Below are 26695 nucleotides of genomic sequence, written 5' to 3'. Positions count from 1 at the left end.
GGCTATATTTACTGGTGGCAGCGGCGGGACTGAATTGAACCTGTATTACAGTTTACTACGGGACTCTGTAATACAGTTGGACCTCGGGTGAATTGCGAGTTCCTAAGCCTAATGATATTGAACACACAGTGTATAACATATAACACGAGATATGGCACCACCTCACTGTTCCCCTACTTGTGAGAAGCATTGCCTTCGGAGCGCAAGTGCCGGCCATCCGTGTGACTGGACCCGGGCACCGAGACCGGAGGAATGGATCAAGTCCAAGTGGGAACCTGCAGCCGGTAGAGCTGAGAGAGAGGCGGCGATCGGAGAACACGAAACCCAGCAGGCTAAGCTACGATCCACAGCTGCAGCCGCTGTAACACCAAACCGCCCGGAGAACAGGGAATGTACCCAGCTCTGGGACGGCAGAGACTCTCGGAGGGAGCGGGTGATCTCCGAATCCACGGTATTATTGCCGCCGGAGGGGCATTGGCCGTTGCGGCGACCAGTCTGTTTACCCCTGAAATGCTGGCAATGAATACTCGGTGGAGCGAGCGGAGCACCCCGGAGGAGTGGACACAGTTCCTGGCTTCGGCGCTGAATGGACCCCCTTACCCCCTCCGCTCTGGACTCAGCAGCCTCTTGCAGGAGGGAGTCCACCGGTGGCGGAGAAGCTCCGGAATGAGCCCGGCGCTCGAGCAACTTCGCCTTGGACTCAGCAGCCTCTTGCAGGGGGTAGTCCACCGGCGGCGGAGGAGCTCCGGAATGAGCCCGGCGCTCCAACAACTCCGTCTTGGACCTTGCAGTCTCTTGCAGGAGGTAGTCCACCGGCGGCGGAGAAGTTCCGGCAAGAGCGGTGGTGCTATCACTGCCAACAAGTGGGCCACATCAAAGCCCGATGCCCAGACCGTGTGCGGTCGGGCGAATGAGCCTCTCAGGGCCAGCGCTCCCGAGCTGCGGACAAGGTGACCCATTTAGCGGCATTCTCCGATGGCTCCCGTTCAGCCGGGGTGACAACCCTTCACGGGACGTCCCCTGGAGAATGTGGCCGGGCTGCATCGGCAACAGCGGTGGAGAGCGGCAGCCATCCATCTGATCCCGGCAGACAACAGCGGAGTGGCGGCCGGAGCACATAGTTTCCGGCCATCAGCAGCGGTGCTCAGCAAGCGGTCAGCTTGCTACAGCAAGGTGCTGTTGTCCCCCTGGCCCGACCTGATATGGTCCGGCCAGTGGAAGTGCTCCCATGACGCGGGATGTAGGCGGCGGCGGAGGAGAAGCCGCGATTCCGGCAAGATGCCGGAGCCGATATGATTTGGGGGGAGGGTCGGGGTGTGCTGGAGGTGGGTGTTTTGCCGGGTTTTGAGGAGTCGACGCTCTTCAGTCACGACCGGAGCCCCACAATCTACACCGGCGACCCTGTGCCGAAGCCGGGTGCTGTTGCGGCAGACACCCGAAGCTCGCCTGTAGCGGCGGCGGCAGCGGAAGAGCCACGATTCCGGCAAAGTGCTGGAGCCCTTTCTGAGTGTGGGAAGGGACAGTGTTTGTGGGTGGGGGTTGTTTTACCTGGTTTGAATGGAGCAGAGTTTCTCCGTGAGGACCTGGGACCCATGTCCTGCACCGTTTTCCCTGTGCCGAACCCGGGAGCTGTTGCGGCAGTTGCCCGGAGCTCACCGGCCAAGATGACGCCGGCGGCAGCCACTCCAGTCCCCCTGCAATCGGGACCTACGAAGGCGGCAGTCTCTGCGGAGCCCAGCGAGGTAAGCCAGACCCAGTCGCAGACTGACCCCTGACTTATTGTTACCTATAACTGTACCCTGTTATTCTCCTGTAGCAGTGACCGGTGGGTGGCAGGAGATAGGGCTACCAGGGGAGGGGAAGGAAGGGCAGCTTGTCGGGCAGCTAGGCTTTCCCTTTACCCTGGTGGAGCACCAAGGGGGCTCTCAGTTAAGAGCCCCACTGTTGCAGCCTTGCTATGGGCTGGAGATATCAGGGGTTATGGTAAAGTTAGACCACCCCAGGGTTACCTACCAGCCAGGAGCTAAGGTGGGTGCATCCGCACCAGCAACCCTGAGCTCGTCTCTGGTAATGGGGGCACAGCTTCAGGGAGAGGGGCTAGCCCCGTTAGCACCCAGCTCTAGGGAAGGATTGCCTAGGAGAGGGTTGGGTGGGCCAGTGGGAACCGGGGAGGAAAGCCAGCAAGTGAGCCAGCTAGATTTCCCCATTACCCTGGCAGAGCATCAGGGGGTCTCTCGGTTTAGAGCCCCACTTTTGTCGTCTGGCTGTGGGCTGGAGGTATCAGGGGCAGTGGCGATGTTAGACCACCCCCAGGATACCTGACAACCAGGAGCCAAGGCGGGTGCTTTGTACCGGTGCCCCTGGGCTCCTCTCCGGTAATGGGGAGGCAGTGTCAGGGAGATAGCCTCACTCAGGTGTCCGTAGTATCCAGGTTAGGACTAGCTAGGGAGAAGCGGAGTGAGGGAAGGCTGTAGGTAGGTAGCCAGCACAAGATCTCAGTAGGAGATAAGGGCTAGTAGTAACTGGGGAGGAAAAGCAGCAGGTATGGCAGCTAGAGTTCCCCATTACCCTGGCAGAGCCTCAGGGGGTCTCTCAGATCAGCAACCCCCTGTTGCAGCCTGGCTATGGGCTGGGGGTATCTTGGGCAGTGGCAAGCTTGTGCCACCCCAGGGATACCTGACAGCCAGGAGCTAAGGCGGTTGCATCGGAAGAGATGCCCCTGAGCTCATCCCTGGTAAGGGGGAGACAAGTTCAGGGAGGTAGGTGCACTCAGGTGGTCCCTGTGTCTTGGTTATGATTGCCTAGGGGGGAGCAGAGTGCAGGTGGGCTGCAGGGAGGTAAGCAGCAGGAGTCAACAGCAGGGGCTGAGGTGCTGGGCCTAGGGGAGGCTAGGCAGGGAGGCACTGGGGAGCAGGGGGAGATAGGAGGTCAGTGGAGGTCAGTGGGGTGTCAGGCAGCTGGTAGAATCTAGGGATGGGCTAGGAAGGCAGGAGGTCCCTTGTTCTGACTTACCAGGAGCGACCCCCATGACAGATTCCCCAGGGTTCCCAGAGGTAGGGCTGTGGGGAGGTAGGCAGGCAGGAGCAGTATACCACGATTGCTGCTGTGGAGTCTGCTGTCTAACAACCGGATCACCGTCACTGGACACTGCAGCACATCTTTGGACTTATTTTCGTTTTTGGACATTTGAGGCGCCGGTCTGTATTGTTTTCCCAGGCAGGAGCAGTAGCCAGGGCTAGGGGGGTACAGCAGAGGGTTCTGTCCCCAGGGCAGCCAAGGTTAGCTACAGAGAGTAAGGGCAGCATAGTGGAGTGTAGAGGAGTGATGCTGGCCCTAGCAGCAGTGGTGGTAGCAGGTGCTTATTTTCTGGCCTTCAGTTTTGAGAGGGCAGGAGCAAAGCATCTGTGTACCAGGAACCCCAGTACAGGGTACTGGGGGATTGCCTTATCCCAGGAGGCACAGGAGAGGGTAGTAGTCAGCATCCCAGGTGGTTTCTGGAATCCAGAAGTGATGCCACTCGGGGTTGGGACTGCCCTCGAGCCAGGGAGGAGAGGCATAGCTATAGCAGAGCAGCTACAGGTGGGCACAGGGCCATGGCAGATAGGGTCCCTACAGGATAGTGACATAGCTCTTTCACAGACTGGTTTGATGGAGAAGCGACGGTCTGTGCTTGTTAGCTGGTCTCTCGCTGGCACAGAGACATGCAAGTCTCTGGGCAACATGCAGCCTGGTCTGCAGAGGTGCCCCTTCACGGTGGTCTTGGTTCACCAGGCACTGGGTGGGGGGAAGAGGAGGGCAAAGGAGAATGCCCGGTGGCCACGTTGGAGCCCTGCTCAGCAGGATCTGTACTTCACAATCCAATGTGGCCAGGACAATGCCAGAGGAAAATTTTGCCAGGCCAACCCCTCAGGACTTATCAAGTGCTTCAAGGATGCCAGTAGTGTCCCAGTGCCAGGGTGGGCAGCTGGGTCACAAGGCACCCATTGAGCAGGGGAGGTGTCATGGGAGAGGGGGTTTGGCCCAGTATTAAAGGGGTTGCACCCCATATGGCCACCCCCTGACCTCACTTGGGAGGCAAGGGGTTATCTGGACTGCGGTCCAGTAATGTGTTTTTACCCTGCTTCAGCACCCAAATGTGTATTCCCCTGTAACAATGTATTTCCCCCATTCCAGTGTCTGCCCCAACACTCACACTGGGATCCTTTCAGGAGAAGGGTTAATAGTTAGGAAGTGATTATAGCCCTTTGTTCCATTTTCCCGCCTTTGCAGGCTCCATTTTGCAGTTCCCCATAGGCCGCCATGGCAGCTCCATACAATCCTATGGGGATTCCGGCGATTTGGGCCTGATATCAGAGAAGACCTTCAGGTGGCGCCCGAGAGGAGGAGCGGCGGTCCCCCATTGTAAGTCAATGGAGCCATTCATTTCAATGGGGATTCCACAACGCCGACCTCCAGGAATGAGTTGGCAGCCATCCAAACCGCAGACCGCAGAAGCGGATACAATATCTAAAAAAGAGCTTTTGATCACACTAGGTCAAGTTCAAATACAATTGGCGTGGGAAACTTAGGTTCTAGGGCACCCAGGAATAAAATTATTTTTGCCCCTAGACCCTAGGAACCCCCACACTCGACCACCACCAGGTTCGAGAATTAAGGACCCCCGTAAAGGGTCGTGCTCGCCACGAGGGTCGCGCCATTGACTCTAATGGTGGAGGTAAGAGCCGCGTGTGAAAACGGCTATGTCGGAATGAGCAGAAACCCAGAACCCAGAACTGCGGTTCTGTTCAACCTAGAGGGCTGAGAGTTGGCCACCATGTAGTCCTAGTTCCGGCAGGATTGCATGGCAAATATCGACCCTCTCGGAGCAACAGAACGGAGTCAGGGTAATTGCAAAGTTTGGGTTTCTGCCATTGACTTGCATGGCGGAAAAAAGCCTCGTGTTCCAAAAGGGCTTTTAAACTGTATTTTTGTATCTCTGGTTCTGGGGGTCATGGAAGGCTGATATTTGGCCACTATGACAAAGGTCATTCAGCATGAGGACCTGGCAAATGTCACCCCGCTCAGACCCACAGATCGGATTTTTTTAATATGTGTAGATATTAAAGAATATACTGTTTTGCAAGGCTGGTATAAAAGCCCGGGAAAGTTACTGGCTCTGCTTTATGTTAATGTTCAGGAGGGCAACACTTTGTCTACAACAGCCCCCCTGATCAAAGACTTGACCACTCTGATTGTGAGCAATAGGGCGGAGAAACGCAGAGCCTGAGTGGTCTCTAAGGGCCATAATTCACACTTACAGACAAAAGGGTTTCCTGACTAGATAGAAATCTGGTAGACTTTCAGGCACCCAAGGTTAGGATATGGGGCTGAAACTCCATATAAACGAGTGTAAGCCCTATACTCTTTGTCTTTCGTGATGTCTTCATTTGAACCTGTATTGCTGAATGAATTGCCAATCCTGTACCTGATTGCTTCATTGTCCAACCCTTAAGTAAGTGCTATTTCTTGTCTGTTATTTGTATCATCTTGTGTGTTCTCCTTCTTTAAGGAATAAACTATATTTATTATATCTAAGTCGTGTTCAATTCAACCCAGATATCTGGTGTATATTATATCCTATCACAAGTTACCGTGATACTCAGATCGTCCCTGTGTGTGGCTGTGGGCCTCCAGGTTGTGTCCGGTGGCCCCAACGAGGTCCCCGAGTGGTCCCCATGGGTGTCTGCTGACCCTCAGATTGTCCTCACGGGTGTCTGAGGGCCCTCAGGTGGTTCCCGCAGGTGCCTGGGGGCCCTCGGGTGGTCCCCGTAGGTCCTCAGGTGGTCCCCATGGGTGTCCAGGGGTCCTCGGGTGGTGTCTACGGTTGTCTGAGGGTCCTCAGGTGGTCCCCGCTGGCTTGCGGTACCAATTCTGTTGCAAAAAAAAACAATTGGGGGCATACATTTCAATAAATACACTCCCCCTCCCACCGCATACAGTACTGTAATGGAAAAAATAACTATTATCCAGATATGTATTAAAGCTCATTTGCCCATTATTAAATCAAACATTAGCCAGGCAGCATAAATAAAGTAAATAAAAATCATTCTACTTACCCCTGCCATCATGAAGGGTGTCCTCATCAGCATAATGCAGGGCCATGTCCTCTGTTGCCAGAAAGAATACAATCAACAATACAATCCAATGGCCCCTCACCTCTCAATCACCTTGGCAGTTAATAATCGCTATATTAATTAAGGGGTTAACCCACCCTGGAGGCCTACCACCCACCCTGGGCCCACTACACCCACCCTGTACCCTTTGAGAGGCATAGTGGTACTATACATCATGCCCATATAATATGGGCATCATAAGCCACTATAGAACTCAATGGTCACCCTAATAAAATAGCCTCAAGGCCAAAAATACACAATAATAAAACATATACACAAGCACCACAATTCAAGAAATGAAACCATTAGCCAACCAATTAAATAAATACAGGCACTAGACAACCAATCAATTAATCATTTAAAGCACTAACCAACAAATATTTATTTAATGAATTAATTAATTAAACCACTAGCCAACACATCAATTAAAACCAGTAGCCAACAAAATACATAATTAAATAAAAACGCTAAACCATTGGAAAATTACATAAAAACAAGTCATGCAAATTACAAAGAACATACGCCAAATAATTACCAGAAAACTAAAATAAAACAATCGATAGAAAAAAAAGCATATGCCAAAAAATGCTTTGGCTATCACTGTATTGATCTGTACCCTAAACGGGCACAGATTAATACATTGCACAAGTCAAGAGGGACAGTGTTCCCACCAAGTTTATAGGGACAGCATTCCCACCAACTCAAAAGGGACAGCGTTTCCTGAACCAGTTAAAGAGGGATCGAGTTTTCCAAACAGAGTGTATAGTGGCAACGATGTGCAGAGCCCGTTGCCTAGTCGCACGAAATACAGTAGTATGCAACCATGCCCTCCCCTCCAAACATTCCTGCGACTGTCTGGGGATACAGATCAATGTGAGCCATGCCATGATCCTGACAGTTTGTTAGGGGAGAAACAGAGTATTACAGAGAGAAAAAAGCACATGGAACAGGGAATGAATATATCACTCACTCTCTGGTGATCATGAGTGCTGGACTATTTCACTGTACATTAGGGGAAATGGTAACTGCTACCAGTACTCCACAACTAGCACTTTGACATCTCCAGCAGGGTTTTTGTCATTACCGTAGAAAACACAGAGTTCGTGCAAGATGCTTGTTTAAGATTTTGACATCCAGGAGGAGCCCTGTCAAGCACTGCCAAGTGTGCCGAGTGAGGATTGCCTTACATGTGGCAGCATTTACATTGAATGGGAGTCACTGATACATTCTGCTCAAGGGAGTGGGGACCCGAGAGAGACCGACAGATCCAGTCGGTGGACGGAAATCGTGACCTTGAACCTGTGAGTTCCATCCAAAAAGTGAGGAGTAATGCCGTACCTATCCCTACGTTTGCTGAGATGCCTCTAGAGGCCCTTCTGGCGGGACCGCCGTAGGGCGACACTGTCCAAGAGGTGGCCATGGATCCCCCTGAGGATCGGCAAGTGGCGGAGCCTGCAGATCCAGCTGATGTGGTTTGTTCTGTTGCTACAGGAAGTTGTGTGACCTCCAGTGATTCCAACAATGCAGTGCCCTCTCTCTCATCATTGGGCCTGTGGCCGCCGTGCAGCCGGATTGCACTATTCGCCTGGCCACCCCTAAGTCTGAAATGACTGCTGCTAAGGAAGTACCACAAAAGCACGGATTTGCTGCTGGCTGCTGCCCTGAAGTTGGTATGACACATATTGTGTGTGGCCGACGGGGTAAGATCAAGCTATGGTGGGCTGGAGGCCCTAGAACTCTGAGGAGGAAAACAAGGCCTACAGTATATACCGAACAATGAAGAACTTGATGATCACTTATATTTCAGTGATGCTGTACAATGGGACATGGCTATGGCTATGAGCTTTCCAAAGCGAAGCCATTAGTTGGGTTTTAGCTGGTGCATTGATGGACTGTAAACCCTATACACACACTAAGCATATAGTAGGTGCTTATTTATTTTATTATTAAAGTAATAGCATAGACAAGCCCCCCCCCCCCCGTTTACTATGTTGTAGATAGGGACAGGAGCCCACAAAAGACGGAATGGAGTCCTGTACAGTTTCATAAAAAGAATACTGCATGCTATATAGGGCCTCAGGAAAGAAGCTCTAATCACGGATCAGCGTTAACATTCCTCATCAGTGTATGTGGAAGTGGCAGTTCCCAAAAACAGACAGCAAGGTACTAGTCAAGCAACGGGAGACCCATCAGGCTTTCCCAAAGGGCCCCTGAATAGTTAGATCGCTACGTAAAGGGTTACAGAGAGACAGGGGGGGGATTCTACAACTACCTAAGCAACTAAGTCAGAGTACCTCCAATCAATTGTTAAGACTGGGAACTGTTGGAAGAAAAGTATTTGTGTAAGTATTTTAATGTAAACCATGTACAACGTGTCAAGATATATATGAGTGGTTCCTGTGTTTGGGGACACGACTAAATAACAATTGTACTAGTAAAAGTTCCTGGTGCCCATTATTTAACAACCTTTCTACCTCATCGCCCAGCCATCTGAATTCCAGCACCCTGAGTCAAGGTAAACCATGCAAAGCAGCCACATACAGTACACACCCCACCAATGTAAACTTCCTAGGCAGCCAGGCAGGGAGGGTTACACTATGAAAGCTTGAACAACATACCCAGCTAAAGTGCAAGGTACTCGTCAGCATGCAAAAGAGGTCGGTATGGCAAGTTAGTGTAACGGACATGCTCAGCACAAACCGGGACCGGACTGCAGGGCTGAGGTAGGGATGTGAATACACCGACCTTAGACCATGAAGCCGGTTCTGGATTGCGCAGTCTGTAGTCAATCGTAGCCGGTTCGGGGTTGGAGAAGGCAGGGTAATCCATGGACAAGCCGGGGTCAGAGTTGGAGATGTTAGAGTAGTCGATATCCAGGCTGGGGTTCGGCAACGGGTAGGCTGGTGCGAAGCGCTTCAGCGTAGCAGCTGAAGCGCAGGAATGGCCTCTGCGCGAGGAGCGGGAGCGGCCCATGATAAAGGTCTCTGCAAGGGGAGAATGCAGACTGGCCTAGGAACACTGCAGGGAAGCACTGGTAGACCAGCACTTCAGCACAGGAACCAGGGAGCAGACCTCTGCAAGGAGGGAATGCAGCAGGTCTCAGGAACAAGGCAAGGCTAGCACTGGGGATCCAGCGCTTCAGCACAGGAACCAGGGAGCAGACCTCTGCAAGGAGGGAATGAGGCAGGTCTCAGGAACAAGGCAAGGCTAGCACTGGGGATCCAGCGCTTCAGCACAGGAACCAGGTATTAGACCTCTGCAAGGAGGGAGTGCAGCAGGTCTCAGTAGCTGAAGCGCAGGAATGGCCTCTGCGCGAGGAGCGGGAGCGGCCCATGATAAAGGTCTCTGCAAGGGGAGAATGCAGACTGGCCTAGGAACACTGCAGGGAAGCACTGGTAGACCAGCACTTCAGCACAGGAACCAGGGAGCAGACCTCTGCAAGGAGGGAATGCAGCAGGTCTCAGGAACAAGGCAAGGCTAGCACTGGGGATCCAGCGCTTCAGCACAGGAACCAGGGAGCAGACCTCTGCAAGGAGGGAATGAGGCAGGTCTCAGGAACAAGGCAAGGCTAGCACTGGGGATCCAGCGCTTCAGCACAGGAACCAGGTATTAGACCTCTGCAAGGAGGGAGTGCAGCAGGTCTCAGTAACAAGGCAAGGCTAAGGCAAGGTAGCTTGTGGCAAACACAGTTACATCCAAGTCCAACTTTATGCAATGAGGGAAAGGGAGTGCCCAGAATACGAAGGGCAGGGAGCCAATCCAAAGATTGTGTGGGAATTCCTTAAATAACAGAGCAGAGAGACAGAGCTGCAGTGATTGCACGCACAGGTGATAGTGCTTGCAGATCCAAGGGGAGGTCTGTCTGAGAGCTCACTAACTCTGCAAGAGTGAGCTCCAGCCAAACCCAGGAACGGATTCCTTACAGTTAGACCTCAACTCCCAAATATGGAACACACCAAAAAGCAAAGTCCCTTATTCTCCGGCGGCTAGATTGACCCTGGGCTTGACAGCAATTAGGAAGAAAGCATGAAGGCAGAGTGTGCTAAGAATCCCCGACTAACTACAACTGCCGGACTCCAGTGAAGCAACACTGCAAGGACTTGAAAAGATGAAATGAGATATTGTTATCCTTAGTGAAGTTAAAAGAAAAGATGAAGACTCATACTTTGCTTAGATTCTTAAAATTATTTATTAAATTTGGCTCAGGCATCTGAATGAATTTGTGAAGTTTAGATTGCTTATTTGTTTATTTGATAAATGTAGACGAGTATCCGAAGAGTGACCGCTGCCACGGCGACAAGGCCTTGAGCAGGGGAGTGCAATCTTTTTCCCCTGCGCCCTCCTGACGGCTTTCCCCCTCTCCTCACACCCCCCCTGCTTACTTTGACTCACATGTCCTGACGTCATGTTGCCATGGCGGTGCAACGTCACATAACCCGGTGGCGTCATTTGACGCTGCGTTGCCATAGCAATGCGTCACCAGGAGCGTCTGAATCAAGGTAAGGAGAAATTTACAGAGCCCTTGCAGCTCCCCCGGTATTAATTTAAATGCCTTCGGGTTGCGCGCAGGGCCTCTGTAAACACTGCGCAACCCGCAGCGAATGTCGGGGGTCACGCCCCCCTCTTTGTGTTATCTGGTCTAGAGAGTGAAAGACATTAAATGAGAAGTGAAAGTCTGACTGAGACAAGTTACAAAATGTAGCCAACAGTATTGCAATGCACAGGGCACTCACTTCCATGGAAGAAAATGCACGATAGTGGCTGCTTCAAAACAATGACCGCTTCCCCTGCTGGTGTGTTGTGTATGTCCCACTGCAGTGCATTAGGTTTTAAATAATGATGAGAGAGAGGGAGGGATACTGTAGTATATACGGAAGATGGGAAAAAAATCACACCTGTAAACTGGTCCAGTATGTTTGTATTTGGTGTACTACAACAACGGGAGACAGGAGAGGGAGAGAGGAGAGAGGAGAGGGGAGAGGGGAGACCATTAGCCAAATACCACCTTCAAATACCCCAATACCTCCAATAAAGATTAAAACCCAATACTAGCCTATACACCAATTGAATTCCAGTGTGGTTACCTATGCCCTCAAGAGTGCTGCCAACAGTAAAGTAGAAGGGGGAAGTAGGGTCAGGCTTGGGAGGAAGTATGAGGAGCTCCGTCTTTGACGTGTTAAGTTTGAGTTGAGTTGATGGAGACAGGAGAGGGAGAGAGGAGAGAGGAGAGGGGAGAGGGGAGAGGGAGTATAGAGAGAGATTGTTGAGCATTAACATATACTGTATGAGGTAAGCTTAATCACCACCCCCAAAAATAAAACTGCACTTTTCCAGTGCACTGCTTGCTAGTGCACTGCTGGAATGTATTTCCTGTGTCACTTGTTGTCAGTCACTTCTAGCAAAACAGCAAGATGCAATGGTAGGAGGAGAGTTTAAACTAGGATTGAGAGGGACGGACGAGAAACAGATAATGGACTAAATAGAATAGATGGGGAAATCGCAAAGGGGTCATGGAGGTAGAATGAGGGGAAATGGGAGTTTGGAAAGCAGGGAGGCACCCATATCAAATACAGATAACACTAGAAAACGTCTAAAATGTTTGTAGCGATATGCTATAAACCACCAAATATCTATGAGATAGAGGAAGCCAAAATATTTTTGAAAATAGAGAATGCATCAACACTAGGTCATGTTTGCATAATGGTTGATTTTAATTATCCAGACATAGCCTGGGGAAATGATATTAGCATTGCAACAAAAGGAAATAGGTTTTTGGGGGTGTAAAAGACAATATATGACCCAAATTATTGTGGAACCAACCAGAAGAGGGGCAGTACTGGATTTGGCAATATTAAGCAATGTAGAAGTAATAACAAATATTAAAGTCTGGGAAAAATTTTGAAACAGTGGTCATAACATGGTCTCATTTGTAGATGGTCAAAAATCATATTACATGGGTTCAAAGAAGACTTTAAACTTTAGAAAGGCAGATTTTAATAAATTGAGGAATAATCTACAAGAAATAAATTGGGATGATGTTTTTTCTGGGAAAGATGTGAAACATAAAAGGTCAGTCTTTAAAACATTGTTTGAAAAACACACTTATCAGTGTATTCCCTTGGGGAATAAATATAAATTAAACACTAGTAGCTTCGATAACTTTGCTGCCATCTCGAACGGTTTGGCATGTTCCCACTGAACGGGTTGTCCTTTGTGTTATCACGGTATTCAGAAAGAATCTGAAACCATTTCCATAAGTCTCAAACCGTGAGGTAGGAAAATGGCAATACCGCTCGGGACAACAGTGATGGTATCTCAGCCTCTCTCAAAGTTCCCCCCCGTGTGATCTGGCCGCAGTCTGTAAGAGCTGCACAGAGAGAGCTGCATCTCCCTGCACAGCTCTCACAGGCAATCACCCTGTTTTTATTTACATTTTAATAACACTGTACTGTAGCATGGGGTCTTCAGACCTGAACTGCATTGATTTCAGCCTCGGGGAACCCTGCTTCCCGAGTTACAGGCAGGTATGGGGTGCCGGTAACTCCTGTGTGTTTAAATCTCCCGGTAATGTGACGCAGGAGATTTAAACATTGCAGGTGATACTGGCACCCCATACCGGTCCTGAAAATTGGGAAGCAGGGGGACCCTGGGGCTGAAATCAATGTGGTTCAGCTCCGGAGACCCCTTTCTACAGTACACTGTTATTAAAATGTAATTAAAAACAGATTCATTACCTTAGTGGTTAGCAACTAAGGCAATGAAGGGGTTAAACCTGAGTACCTGGTTTGTAGGGGGTACAGGAGGTGGATGAAGGGGCTATTTGCCCCAGGGTGGGTTGTTAGACTTGCTGGGAAGGTTGCGGGAGGAGCTAACCCCTGGTGGTAATCGCTATGGTAATTAAGGGGTTAATCACCCTGGCTACCCACCCGAGGCCTAACTACCCAACCTTGGGGCAACTACCACCTTCACCCAATCCTACCCCCAAGAAACATTAAAATACAACAACCTTACTACCCACTCCTCTATCCCAACAGCCCCCCTTCTCTTCCCACTCAGCCTTTAGAGTACAATAAAGGACAAAATTACTATTACCCAGATATGGATAATAGCCCCTTTGCCTATAAAAAATAAAACAGTATCCAGCCAGCATTAAGTAAATTAAAGTTCTACTTACCCCTGCCAGGATGATGGCTGTCATCACCGCCCTCCATATCCATGTCCTCCATAGGCAGCAACAGTACAATAAAAAAAAAACTAATGGCCACTAGCCCCTTAGTCACCATAGCGGTTTGTAACCACTATAGTAATTAATGGGTTAACCCCCCTCTCCCGCTACCCACCCGGGATGCCTAACCACCCTCCCTGGGCAACTACCCCTACCGTCCACCCCCGCTACACATATATTGGCACAGTGTTAAACCATGGCCATAATATGGCCATGGTTTGCCACTATAGAAATGAATGGGCAATCTACCAACAACTAACCAAGCACCAAATACAATACATTACATTCAAAATAAACTAAATGCCAATAAACCAATTGATTGGCAGAGTGGTACACTATACCCATATCATATGGGCATGGTTTGACACTATGGCAATGAATGGGCAAGCAAAACAAAAACAGGCACAAACTGAAACACATGACATTTAAATAAAACAAGCATTTCACAATAAAGTAATCGATTGTGAATGTGGTAAGCCATGCCCACAATATATGAGCATGGGTTTTCACACTGACAATGAATGGGCAACCTAAAAAAATTATCACAAAATACAATACATAACAATTAAATAAAATCAAGCCTTAAAAATATAAAACAATTAAATAAAAACAAGAACCAAAAATACAAAACATAACAGTTAAATAAAAACAAGCATTTGCCAAAAAATGCATTGCTTGTCACTTTGTTTATCTATAGCCCGAAGCTGCTTGTTTTATTTACTTGTTGTGTATTTTTGGTGTTTTCTTTTTTTTTTAGGTTGCCCATTGACTGCCATAGTGGAAAATCATGCCCATATTATATGGGCATGGAGTACCACTGTGCCAATCAATGGGTAGAGGGTGGGGGTAGATGCCCGTGGAGGGTGGTTAGGCATCCCAGGTGGGTAGCAGTGGAGGGGGGTTAGCCCCTTAATTACTATAGCGATTACTAACCGCTAAGGTGATTAAGGGGTAAGTGGCCATTAGTTTGTTTTTTATTGTTGCTGCCACGGAGGACGGGGAGGAAGATGAGGAGGAAGACAAGGATGACCTTCATCCTGGCAGGGGTAAGTGCAACTTTAATTTACTTTTTGCTGGCTGACTAATGTTTTATTTTTAATGGGCAAATGAGCTATAATCCATATCTAGATAATAGTAATTTTGCCCGTTACTGTACTGTATGTGTTGGGGGGGGGTTGTTGGAGGTAGAGGGGGGGCCCATTCATTGCCATAGGGGTTATATTTGCTCCCATTGAGGGCATAGGTAACCACACTGACAATCAATGGGTAGGAATAAACACCCACCATTAGCCAAATACCACCTTCAAATACCCCCTATGCCTCCAATAAAGATTAAAACCCAATACTAGCCTATACACCAATTGAATTCCAGTGTGGTTACCTATGCCCTCAAGAGTGCTGCCAACAGTAATGTAGAAGGGGGAAGTAGGGTCAGGCTTGGGAGGAAGTATGAGGAGCTCCGTCTTTGACGTGTTAAGTTTGAGTTGATGGAGGGTCATCTAGGATGATAGGATGGAGAGACATTCAGAGACTTTGGTCTGTACAGCCAGTGTAAGGATAGGGGTTGAAAAGTTCATTAGTGTGTCATCAGTATAGAGGTGATAATTGAACCCAAGAGATGTACAGTAATAAGATCACCTAGAGAGAGTGTGTAATGAGAAAAGAGAAGAGGTCCCAGGGCAAATCCCTGGGGTATACCCACAGAGAAATCAACAGAGGATGAGTGTTAGCAAATGAGACACTAAAAGTATGATGTGAGAGGTAAGAGTAAATTCAGGATAGGCCGCTGTTACAGATACCAAGAGCATAGAGAATGTGAAGAATGGGGTGGTCCACAGTATTAAAGGCTGCAGAGGGCTCGAGTAATATGAGCAAAGTGTAATGAGCTTTGTCTTTGGCAGCATGGAGGTCATTAGTTATTTTGGTGAGGGCCGTTTCAGTGGAGTGAGCAGATTGTAGAGGTTTTGGAGAGAATAAGAGGTAAGAAAATGGAGCCAGCAAGAGAATACAAGGCATTCGAGGATTTTTAGAGGCTACAGACAGGAGGGAGGCAGGGCAATAATTAGAGAGACAGATAGAGTCAAGCTTGCCATTTTTGAGTAAGGGTATACTGATGCTGCGGCCGTTATTCGAACACTTCACGCATCATGTACATCGGAATCCCGATTTGAAACCGCGGGATGAATTCCAGCCTTCCCGCACTAAAATGCGAGTACGGCGAGTGCACAAAAAATAATTTTAGTGTTCTGGCTTTTAAAAACATGAAATTGACACAGTAGCACAGTACTGTACACATTACAATTCATCCATTTTATTGCAAATGAAGAAACAGAATCCATGAAATTCAAAAAAAACATCCGCGATAAGCGCGGGTGCCTGGGGCGATTGGCCGCATTCATGCTGCGTGGGGAACAGCAGAGAACTCAAAATCGGCGCCGTGATGTGTTCGAATACCGGCCGCTGCATCAGTAACTGTTGTATGCTTGAAGGAGGTGGGAAAGTTACCAGAGCAGAGGGAGGAGTTAAAAATATGTGTGAGTGTGAGGATTAGAGTACGAGCAAGAGGTTGAGAAAATTGGACGGAATGGATTCAAGAGCTAAACTGGTAGAGGGAAAAGAGGAGATCAGCAGTGACACATCTTACTCTGTGATGGAGGAAAAAGAGTCCCAGAAGGCAGAAGCAGAGTAAGGAAAATGAGGTGTAAAATATGAGGGGATGCATTGGTGTATGAAATCCATCTTTGTCTTGAAATAGTCTGAAAAGGGGAAATAGAGGGATAAAAAAAGGAAACTGAAGGAGATCTGAGTAGAGAGTCAAAGAAAGAGAAGATTCAGCATGGGCTAGACTTGTGAGTGTTGATTAGTGAAGAAAGGTAGGTTTGCTTAGCCTTGGAGAGTGCATAGATGAAACAGGTTAGGATAAATTTATAGGGAAGGAAATCTGCGAGAGCATGAGATTTCCTCCAGAGGCATTCAGAGGAGCGAGTGCAGAAGTGGAGCATGTGTGTATGACAGTTTAGCCAGGGTCTAAGGTTACAAGGATGAGAAAGGTAGAGATAAAGAGGGGCATTTAGATCAACAGATTAGGATAGGGTAAAGTTGTAGTTCATGACCAGGTTGTATGAGTCTCTAGCGGAGCAGAGAGAGCAAAGGGAGGAGCGCAAAATAGTCAAGGGCTAGTAGATTAATGAAGGACCGGTAGATTAATGGAGCTCAGTTCTCTGTGGAAATGAGGGGTAGATGGAGGTGGTAAAGGGGAGAAGTGAGAGTTGAAGGCCAAAACAAGAGGTTAGAGAGAGAAATCAGGAAGCACAAGGGAGAGATGTGTCATCAATATGGCAGTTGAAGGCACCAAGGCAAAGAAAAGGGGAGTCAGGGAAGAGAAAGAAGGAGAATCAGGATCCTAAATCAGAGAGAAAGATAGAAGGGGGTGAGTAGAGGTAGGTAGGTGATAGATGACCACCACATGTAGAGGAAGAGGAGAAAAAAGCTTGACAGCTTGAGCCTCAAAGGAAGGAAAAGAAAGAGAGGTAGGTATAAGAAGGATCCATTAGTGGCAGGTTGTAAGGAGCCCCATGCCTCAACCCCTGACATTTGGTTGCAGAGTGTTGGAGAAAGAAAGACCACCATAAGAGAGGGCAGCTTCCAGTTCTGGGTAAGACTTAGTGAGCCATGTCTCGGTTACAGCAAAGAGAAGCAGAGAATGAGAGAAAAAGAAGTTGTACCTTGAACTTATTTGATAGAGAGCAGGCATTCCACAGGGCACAGAAGAAAGGGAGAGTAGAGGGAGGTTGACAGGTGATGGGTATGTGGTTAGAGGGGTTTACACCATGAGGAGTACAGGTTGAATGTAACGGGTGACGACAAGAGCATGTAGAAATCGGACAGGGACCAGGATTGGTAGAGACATCCCCAGAAACAAGGATGAGAATCATGGCAAGAGAGCAGATGTGTGAGGAGTATTTCTAGAGGTGTGTTTTAGTGCAGAATGTAATGCAAAGTGGAGTCAAAGGACGCAGATATTAAAGGAGTTCATGTGAACTGAGAAAGTGGAGAAGGAAGGCGAGATGAAGATATATGAATGATGTTACGGGAATAATTTTAACAAATAACAGACATTGTAGAGGTCCCACTGGCCCCCGTTTGTCCTCTTACCTTCAGATAAGCACTGGAGGCTGGGGAGAGTTCAGGGAGGTGCGCAATTGCGTCTGGTGGGGTGTGCGGGGGGCGCTGCGGCCGGTGAAGGAGCAAACGGGTCACCTGAGGCTCCCGGGAGCTGCCATCTTGTAGTGTCCGCGCATGTGCGAGATGGTGCGCATGCGCAGAAGTAAAATGCAGTGGCCATTACCCGGATCGTGCATGCACAGTGCAGGTGGCGGCCATGTTTGTACTCCCAGCACATGCGCAGTAGCACCCGAGGTGGCGGTGGCCATATTGGCACACCTCGCGCATGTGCAGAGCACCGGATAGTGGCTGCCATCTTGCCAAGGGACTCTGCAGGGGAACTACGCTCCCAAGAATGCTGTAGGAGAATGATCACGCGGCATGGCTCAGCCAATAGGGCTGCTGCATTAGCTAACAGTTAGGGCAGTTGGGACAGTTGGAGTGAGTTAGGACACTTGGAGACAGTTAGGACAGTTAGAGTCAGGACAGAGAAAGGGAAGGTAGGGTCTGAGTGTCAGTGGTACACAGACTAGGTCAGATTAACCCCTTAGGTCCAAGATAGCCCACAATCACCTAATCAGATTGCGGCTGCTACAGGGAAACCCCTAGCTAGGGACATTGCCCCATTAACTGTATATAGTTAGTGTATAGTGCCATTGAAGATGCCACGTTATGAAGCATAGCCTGCGGTCTGGGACCAGATCCAGGCATACATCATTAAAGACTATTTTATTGGGGCACTCTCCAGCGGGAAACCCCTCCAGAGGCCACCGCCTGCGGATCAGAGCGGGAGAGGATCCATGGACTCGGCGGCTCAGTTGACCTGGTCTGGACTGAGACCAGGGAGGTATTATATACGTACATGTGCACAAACGGCCCAACACACTGTGGGTGGCGCTATTCCATACATGCTTTTTGGGGAAGGACTGGTCTGTGGGCATTAACAGGTTTAGTGTCCAGACACTCCAGTACTTTGGGGGGTTCCGCCAGGGAGGTGTTACTTTGGGAGATAGAATATTGTATGGCTATATACATATTATTGTGTCTTGCTATGTGTCAGTTAATACTGTCATTACATACCCAGTTGTGTGTGTAATTACTGTCTGAATCGGGTTCCTGGAAAGGCTTTCCTACTGCGTTAGGATCGTCCGAGGTGGAGGCGCTGTGTACAACGAACGTGATCACCCCAGGCTCCCAGCGGCGGAGAATCTGGCCTCCTGTAAGCCACTCAGGTAATGCAGTACTGGTAGTCCCTTTAGTCAGGGGGAAAGAGGGCTACATAGATATTGATCTTAGTGGGGCACCTTCAATAATTACTTGATTTATAATTACAAATGTAATATTAACAGTGTTGCAGTATATTTTAAAAAGTAGAAACACTATGGATTCTAATAGCATAATTCTTCAATATCGCTTTCACTAAAAAAATGTTTCAATTGAATCAAATGCATATTGAACATTCTTTTTCTGAAATATATTTGACCCTTACCTGTGAGACTTTAATATTGTTTATGGAAACTTCCCTTCCAAAATAGCTGAAGACCTGATGTGACTCTATTTCAAGTCTACTTGTCTTTGCTGCTCTTGGTACTATTGATTGCCCATTTTTTCTAATTCTTCAATCTCCTTGATTCAGTTTATTGTAAGGCCTTTTTCGCCATTTAAACTGTTCACTCTTTTTCTTTGATGCTTTTAATCATCTCTATTGTGCTAGTATGCTCCTGGCCAGTTGTTTCCAGCCTTCTTATGTATGAGGAATTACTTTAGTAGACACAATATTCAAGAATATGAAAACAGGCATAATTTGTGTATCAGTTGAACAAATTCCATTTTAAGATTATAAACATAGATTTTCTTTTCACATGTTTTTTTGTTTAGCTCAGTATCAGTTACCATTGTAGTGCCTTTTTCTTTATATATCTCTGCATACTGTACATTTTCTTTGTATAGTTGTTTTGTAAGCTCTGCATTCAGTGTCAGCCCTGTGTATAAAAATGAAATAGCAAAATAAGGTAAAGTGTCTATATAACCGTAAATAATAGGATCGTAATTGCAGTGAGGAGTTATCATGACTTGTAAACTATGAGCCTAAAGGAGACGTGTTTTTATACCAGGCACAAGGATTCTGAAATGTAATTATTGCTGAATTATTCATGGCTCAGTGCACCTTATTGGTTATTATATATAGACACATAAACCAAAATGCCCTCTGACCCTACTGTGTTCTCACTTTCTCTAGCCTCGCCTTTCTTTCATGCCCAAAGATCCTTCTTTCAATCTCTTTTCCAAACCATCACAGAATCATGGGAGATATTAGTCTAAGCAGGTGCTATATACATTCACTAATTGTTTTTCCAATGATATACAGTTGCACATGTAAAGGATCAGGAAAGAGTTCTATGATTCTTTTGACTATACGCATTATGTACTATAGTTAGTTTTCTATCCCTTGCCTAGTACTGCAGGTTCATTACAGATTATGATACCCATTCATAGACTGACATGAGAGCTCATCATAGATATAGGGCTTTCTTCAAAATGCTCAAAGGTGCCCAAAAACTCCCATTAACTTCAGTGGGAGTTTTCTGTTGATAATGGTGCAATCGGCCACTTCGGAGTATGTTGAATAATGCCCTTAGTTAAACACAAGCATTTGAGATGTCACAAGTGTATGCTTCAGCTACAGTATGTTCCCTTGGTGTGTAAAATTGTAATTCAATGAAATGTGGAATAAGAGGCTGTGGTATTTCACTAACTGGTTAGGAGAATACATTTGAGTACCTTTTACAGGCAAGTTAATATTTGAATATCGCTTTTAAATGTTGCAAACTCCAATATTGTTTAGCCAAAGAGGACGTTGTTAGTGACTGCACTAGTGCGTGAATGGTGGTATTTCTAGTTATGATGATAGCCCTATCACTGAGCTTACAGCTCGCTGTGTGCAGTGTATATAAAACCCATTCAGCAGCAGAGTGGTTAAAAAAGAAGGTACTGAAGAAAAACGTTTTGTACATTGTACAGTATTTGTTAAAGAGTACTGTAATAAAATATAATAAATACTCAAAAACTGAAATGAGATACAGTTTGGAAGTTTGGAAGATACATAATACATAATTCATATGACAGAAAACGACTTCCAAAATTGTATATCGCTACTGTCAATGTTAGAAACGAAAAAATAAAATTATTTGATAGTTTAATTTCTTTGTGTGGATCATTCAAGAGTAAATTGACTTTTCCATTTTTTTTTTTTTTTTAAAGATAGAGCCATCTTTCATGATGTTATCAATTTATAAGTGCCCAATTTAACGAATGCATGTACAATATATTTAAATACAGAAGTAACAACAAGAGATGGTGAGAATGGACATACATTTGCTGTGTGCAGTGTTCATCAATCCTTAAACACTGGGAAAAAGCAAATGAGCTCCCTTAAGCTGTATAGTGAATACAGTATAACTGGGCTAGCACATTTCTGTCTGTTCCATTAAGCATTATTTACTGTGCAACAAAAACAAGGATGTTGAAACTCAGTTTAACATAATGGAGGCTATGTACACTGTATGATGCCACTAGTCACATCTTAATGCAGTGGTGCGCAAACTGGGGGGCACGCCCCCAGGGGGGGTGGGAGATTCTTCTGGAGGGTGCGGGCAGTCGCAGAGGCCCCGCACTCTTCCCCAAGGCATTTAATTTCATGCCAGGGGATCGCGTGAGGCACCCGGCAACACTCCGCTTACCTTGTTTCAGCTGGCTGTGTGACGCGTCACCATGGAAATGTGGCATCAAATGACACCATGTGGCCATGTGACATGACATCACATGCGTTAAATGATGCTGCAGGTCACGTGATATGACGTCACATAACCCCGCAGCGTCATTTGACGCAGATGTAAGGTAGAGGAAGGCGCCTTACCGGGGCAAGCAAGACAGGGGGCGCAGCAGGAACAGTTTGCGCTCCCCTCTCTTAATGTACTTTGTCAAATGTAAGAAACTTACTACTTAACTTTCTTACATATAAGACAATTTTCCTGTGTGTATACTGTAGGTCAGCACCAAAGCAGATAATGGCAATTAAAGACGCAAATATGTCCTATTTGATACAGATGTAGTCCAACAAGTCTTTCGCTTGTCCATGAATTGCCAGGTTAAAACAAAGGAGGCAATCCCCAACTGCAGTGCTTCCTACTAAATAAACTGCAGTCGCTGCACCTTCTCTGAAGCCATAAGAAATTGATATTATTCCCACAGCTTCAGGAAGATGATTCAGGCAACTTGTGAATAATATAATATTTACTCAAGCAGTCACTCTCTTAGCTTTTCCTACACCAAGATCCCAAAATAATGTCTGAAAGTAAGTCACTAAGGAATACACATTAAAACAGCCATCATCTCTATCAATTTAGATTTATAGTTATTTCGGTTCCACATTTTAGTTTTGCCTTTTTACAGGACTCCTATTTTCCCAGCTGTACCATTTATGTTGAAATGTAATGTCAGATCCTGTGCATCGAAGTGTATCCACGGAAAAATGCCATCATATTTGCAATGCTTACTGAAATTGTATTTTCATTAAGGTTGTTGTGCTCAGCTTCTCAAGTACTTGGGGTCTTTATCTATATTTATGTGGGATATCTATCACAGCCAGCATTCTTCTAAAGATTAGTAGAAAAATGACTGTTGTCCTGCTCAGAGCAGTCCCTGGCTGACTTGATTGATGACTTTCATTGTGTTGCATAACTTTTAGATATGAAACCGTACTGTCGAAATAACAAGATCTTCCCTGGAGCAAACTGAATCAAGACATTTTCATTTCAGTCTCTTGAGTCAACACTGGGTACTATAAGAGAAGCAAAGTGATGCATTTAATTGGTTCTAGGTTCCTTTAATATCTTTTCTTCTACATGTAACATGCAGTAGGTCAACATGTGACATTTTAAACCAACACTTTCACGTCATATTTATATTAAATAACTCTTTATGCCCCAACATTTCTTTATTGAAGCTGACACGTCTACTGCTTGGTATGTGATATTGCTTCAGTAATCTTTTCATTTTAAGAGTCCCAGTATAATTGGTAAATTATGTTTTTGAACTATTACGCTACATGTTTAGCTATTTTTGTACCTGGCACGGATGAGCCCAAATGGCTGGTGGATTTGGTTAACTTTGTGTGCTGATCTTATGATGGAACTTATATACAGGTATACTGTATATTATAGGCTAAAGCAGTAAAATTCCGGGCATTACTGAAATCCCTGCTCTCTGATTGGTCAGAATTCCGGGCATTATTCATTCAGTAATGCCCGGAATTTTTGACAACTTGCCAGCTCACCTCAAAGCAGAGAAACAGGGGCTCTCGCTGAGAAAAAAACGGCAAGTTTAAATCTTAACTGCAGCACCTCTGCTCTCCTCACTGATCACGGCAGCAGGAGCAGCCTCTCCCCCTCTCTCCCCCTCTCTCTCACACAGCTCCTAGTTCTGTCAGAAGCTGCTGTGTCCCAACTGGTAACTTTGTTGCTTGCAACAAAGTAATATTTCTCACCACATCTATTGCCTGTGCTACTCTAAGGTAATATGTATTTCTTTTTATTTAGTTATAGTTAATATCACAGTCCCCCCACTTCTCTCCCACACCCCCCCTCCACCCACCTCTCCCCCTCCATTCCCCCCAATTCTCCCCCTCACCCCTTTTCTCCCCTCACCTCTGTCTTTTCTCCCCTCACCTCTCCCCCCCACACCTCTCTCTCCCACCTCACCTCTCTCTCTCCCCCCTCACCTATCTCCCCCCTCACCTCTCTTCCCCCCCTCACCTCCCTCTTTCCCCTCACATCCCTCTTCCCCCCCTCACCCCCCTCTTCCCCCCCTCACCTCCCTCTTCCCCCCTATCACCTCCCTCTTCCCCCCTCACCTCCCTCTTCCCCCCCTCACCTCCCTCTTCCCCCCCTCACTCCCTCTTCCCCCCTCACCTCCCTCTTCCTCCTCCTCCCCCTCACCACCCTCTTACCCCTCACCTCCCTCTTACCCCTTACCTCCCTCTTACCCCTCACCTCTCTCCCCCCCCACCACCACTTCTCTCTTCCTCACTCCTTCACTTCTCTCTTTCCCCCCTCACCTCTCTCTTCCCCCCTTCATCTCTCTCTTCTCCCCCTCCTTCACCTCTCTCCCCCCTACACCCCTCTTCCCCCTAAACCTCTCTCTCTCCCACCCCTCAGCCCTCTCATCTTCTACTTTACTACTTTTTCCTACACAGGTATATACTGTACACTGATAAAAATCAATGACTACAAAAATGTATCTTTTTTATGAAAAATCTAAAAAATCCTACATTTAGCCTATATTAGTAATAATCCCCTCAGAACAGGGCATTATTGGCCAGTAATGCCCTGTTCTTCGGGGATTATTACTTAATTATATATTTCCTCAAATACAGTACTTATCTCACTGCCTCAAAGTGGGGGAGAATGGGAGAATGAAGATGGGATGGAGCACATTTGGAAGAAACAAAACAATTTTTCAAGGGAAACTTCCACTGTGCATCAAAAGGAAAGTGTTTGACCAGTGTATCCTGTCTGTGATCACGTAAGATGGAAACTTGGACCCTAAATGTGAAGATAACTCAGAAGCTTCAGACAACTCAAAGAAGTATGGAGAGATTTACAGTATGCTGGGTATTATCAGAATAAACAGGGAAAATAATGAATAGGTTTGAAACCAAACAAATGTCTATGACATCATCCCAAGAATAAACCAATTAAAAGGGCTGTGGGCTGGGCATACCATTAGACAGGGATGTTACTTGACTTGATTTCAAGGGTTGTAAAAAATAAAATAAAACAATGACCAAAAGTAAGATGGGAGGATGAAATCAGAAAATATGTGGAGAAGGGAGGCATACAACTGCAGTATCTGAAAGATCATTGGGGAGCTATTCATCCAGCAATGGATCGGAAAGAGCTAAAAAAAATTATGATATATTATGAATCTAAAATATTTTCTAATATATTTTTTTTACATATTTAAACTATTAAGGGATGATCAAAGCTGCCACACATTTGCAATTGCAGATTTATATACAATTTCAATACAGCCTCTAAATTATATTAACTGTAATGTACTGTAAGCCATTGAAATCAACATTAAATAAACATTTATAAATAACATCCCAATGAGTACACTATGAAGTATACATATAATTTAAATATAATATATCAAATTTACAATTCAACACACTTAAAATCAAAAGCTATGGTTGTGAAGTTTTATGGGAAAAACATGAGAATTCTTCTCAAATTAAATTATAGTGTGCCGAGCTTTCAGTCTCTTCTTCCCGCCCTACCTATCTATAAATGCTTCAAAAACTCTGTACACTCTAATTTCTTCAGTGAAGAAGTATTTTATTTGTTAACTATAGTATCACAACCGTAGCTTTTTATTTTATGGCTGTTAAATTGTAAAATATGTTTTTTGGTCCTTGAGAATTTACACTTTTTAACAGGAAAAAAATCAATTTAGCATATCTATGCCTAGCCTACTAAATGGCTCAAGTTCATGTTTGTGCACAATTGCTATCACTGGTTGCTGACTGCAAGTCAACAGTGTGAAAATGTTCCAGGCTAGAAATTCTTCACAGCTTACTGTACGAAATTTGCTAACAGACCAGTAAACGGGAATACAAAGCCAGGACTGGATAACTATTCCACCCTTGACACATAGGAAGATCATACTGTCATTTTGAATCTAACCTAAATCACGGTCTGTTTTGTGCAATCGTGGTATTCTGTGAGGATACAGATGTTTTTATAGTTTATTTGATCTCAGTTGTGGGCAATTGTTCAGGTGTAAAATACATTATATTTTTCTACTATACCTTTTAAACATGACACATTATTTTTTGATAGAGACACTTGAGGACATTCAGATGCCCAAAAAGGTGGAAATATGGTGACAGCTTTCCATAACTCAATTTCTTTAAAATCATTCAATACCTCCCTCACTTTTTTTATATTGTATTTGGTTATCTAAGAGCAACAATTTTACGCCCCCATACAAATGTATATTAATTTCTAAGATGGCAGGTAGAGATTATCGGAACCGTCAAAATCAGTTTTCCAAAATTTCCTGAACTTTCCATTCAAATCCGTTCCGCTGTGTAAAATCAGTCGATGGGTTGTTCCATTTTCAAGCCGTGTAGATGTATCAAAACACCATTGGATACAATATGTTGACGTATTTGTAGAATCCAATTCGCGGGTTCTTCAATCAGTTGGAGGATTTTTAAGAATCCTCTAAATGATTGAGGAATCAGTGGATTGTATTCTAAAATCCTCCAATGGATTGCGGAATCTGCTGATTCCATTGTCAATAATAAAAAAAAAAAAACAGGAAAAGGTGAATCGCCCATTTTGACACTGATTCGTGGAAATCCACGGACCAATGGAACCGACCAATCTGAAGCGGATCCAAATTCCCCCCCCAAAAAAATTGCCAATCGCTAATGGCATTCACAAAACTCCCCAAAGAGCCCACCAGGACCTCATGGAGCATCCCCACATTCCTGCACTGGCAGTTCCCGTGGGACTATTGGGACACAGTTACATACAGTAGTAGATGAGGTTGAAAAAAGACATGTCTCCATCAAGTTATGAAGTATCCTAGCATTAGAAGAGTGAATGGGAATAAGGGGGAGGGGATTACATTACACAGAACAATACAAAATGTGCATTACTGTAGCAATAGCCTCAGAATACTGTGCATTGAATTTAGATTGAAGACACACTAGCACCACCCATCATTACTGCAAAGTACTACGGCAACTGCACAACACCATTTGGCAGCCCGTAGCTCTGCCAAATGTCACGGGGTCGCGACTTGCAAAGAAATACTGAGGAATTGTACTTGTTTTCATGCAGTCACAGGAACATTATGTCTTGCCACAGTACATCTGCACAGCCCATTCAAGTAAATTGGCCAGTACTGTTGCTGTCTATCACTGTCAATCTGGCTTCAACCTTCTTTGCCAAACATGTGATTGTGACGGAGCATAACAATTATTTTTGCTTTCTATCCAGTCCTCACTTCCGAAGGCTGTGCAGCATAAACAAGAGGGATTATGAGAATGGAGACCTTAGAACATTTAAATGACATGCAATGT

General features: G+C 46.1%; 1 protein-coding gene across 3 annotated transcripts in view; it reads left to right on the top strand.

Annotated features, from left to right (window-relative positions):
* The window catches only part of SRRM3 (serine/arginine repetitive matrix 3), a 524720-nt gene that overhangs the window by 253307 nt on the left and 244718 nt on the right, over positions 1-26695 (top strand). The window lies entirely within an intron of this gene.

The sequence above is a fragment of the Ascaphus truei genome, chromosome 3, assembly GCF_040206685.1.
Source record: "Ascaphus truei isolate aAscTru1 chromosome 3, aAscTru1.hap1, whole genome shotgun sequence".
NCBI lineage: Eukaryota > Metazoa > Chordata > Amphibia > Anura > Ascaphidae > Ascaphus > Ascaphus truei.
This window is presented reverse-complemented; position numbering and strand designations above follow the sequence as displayed.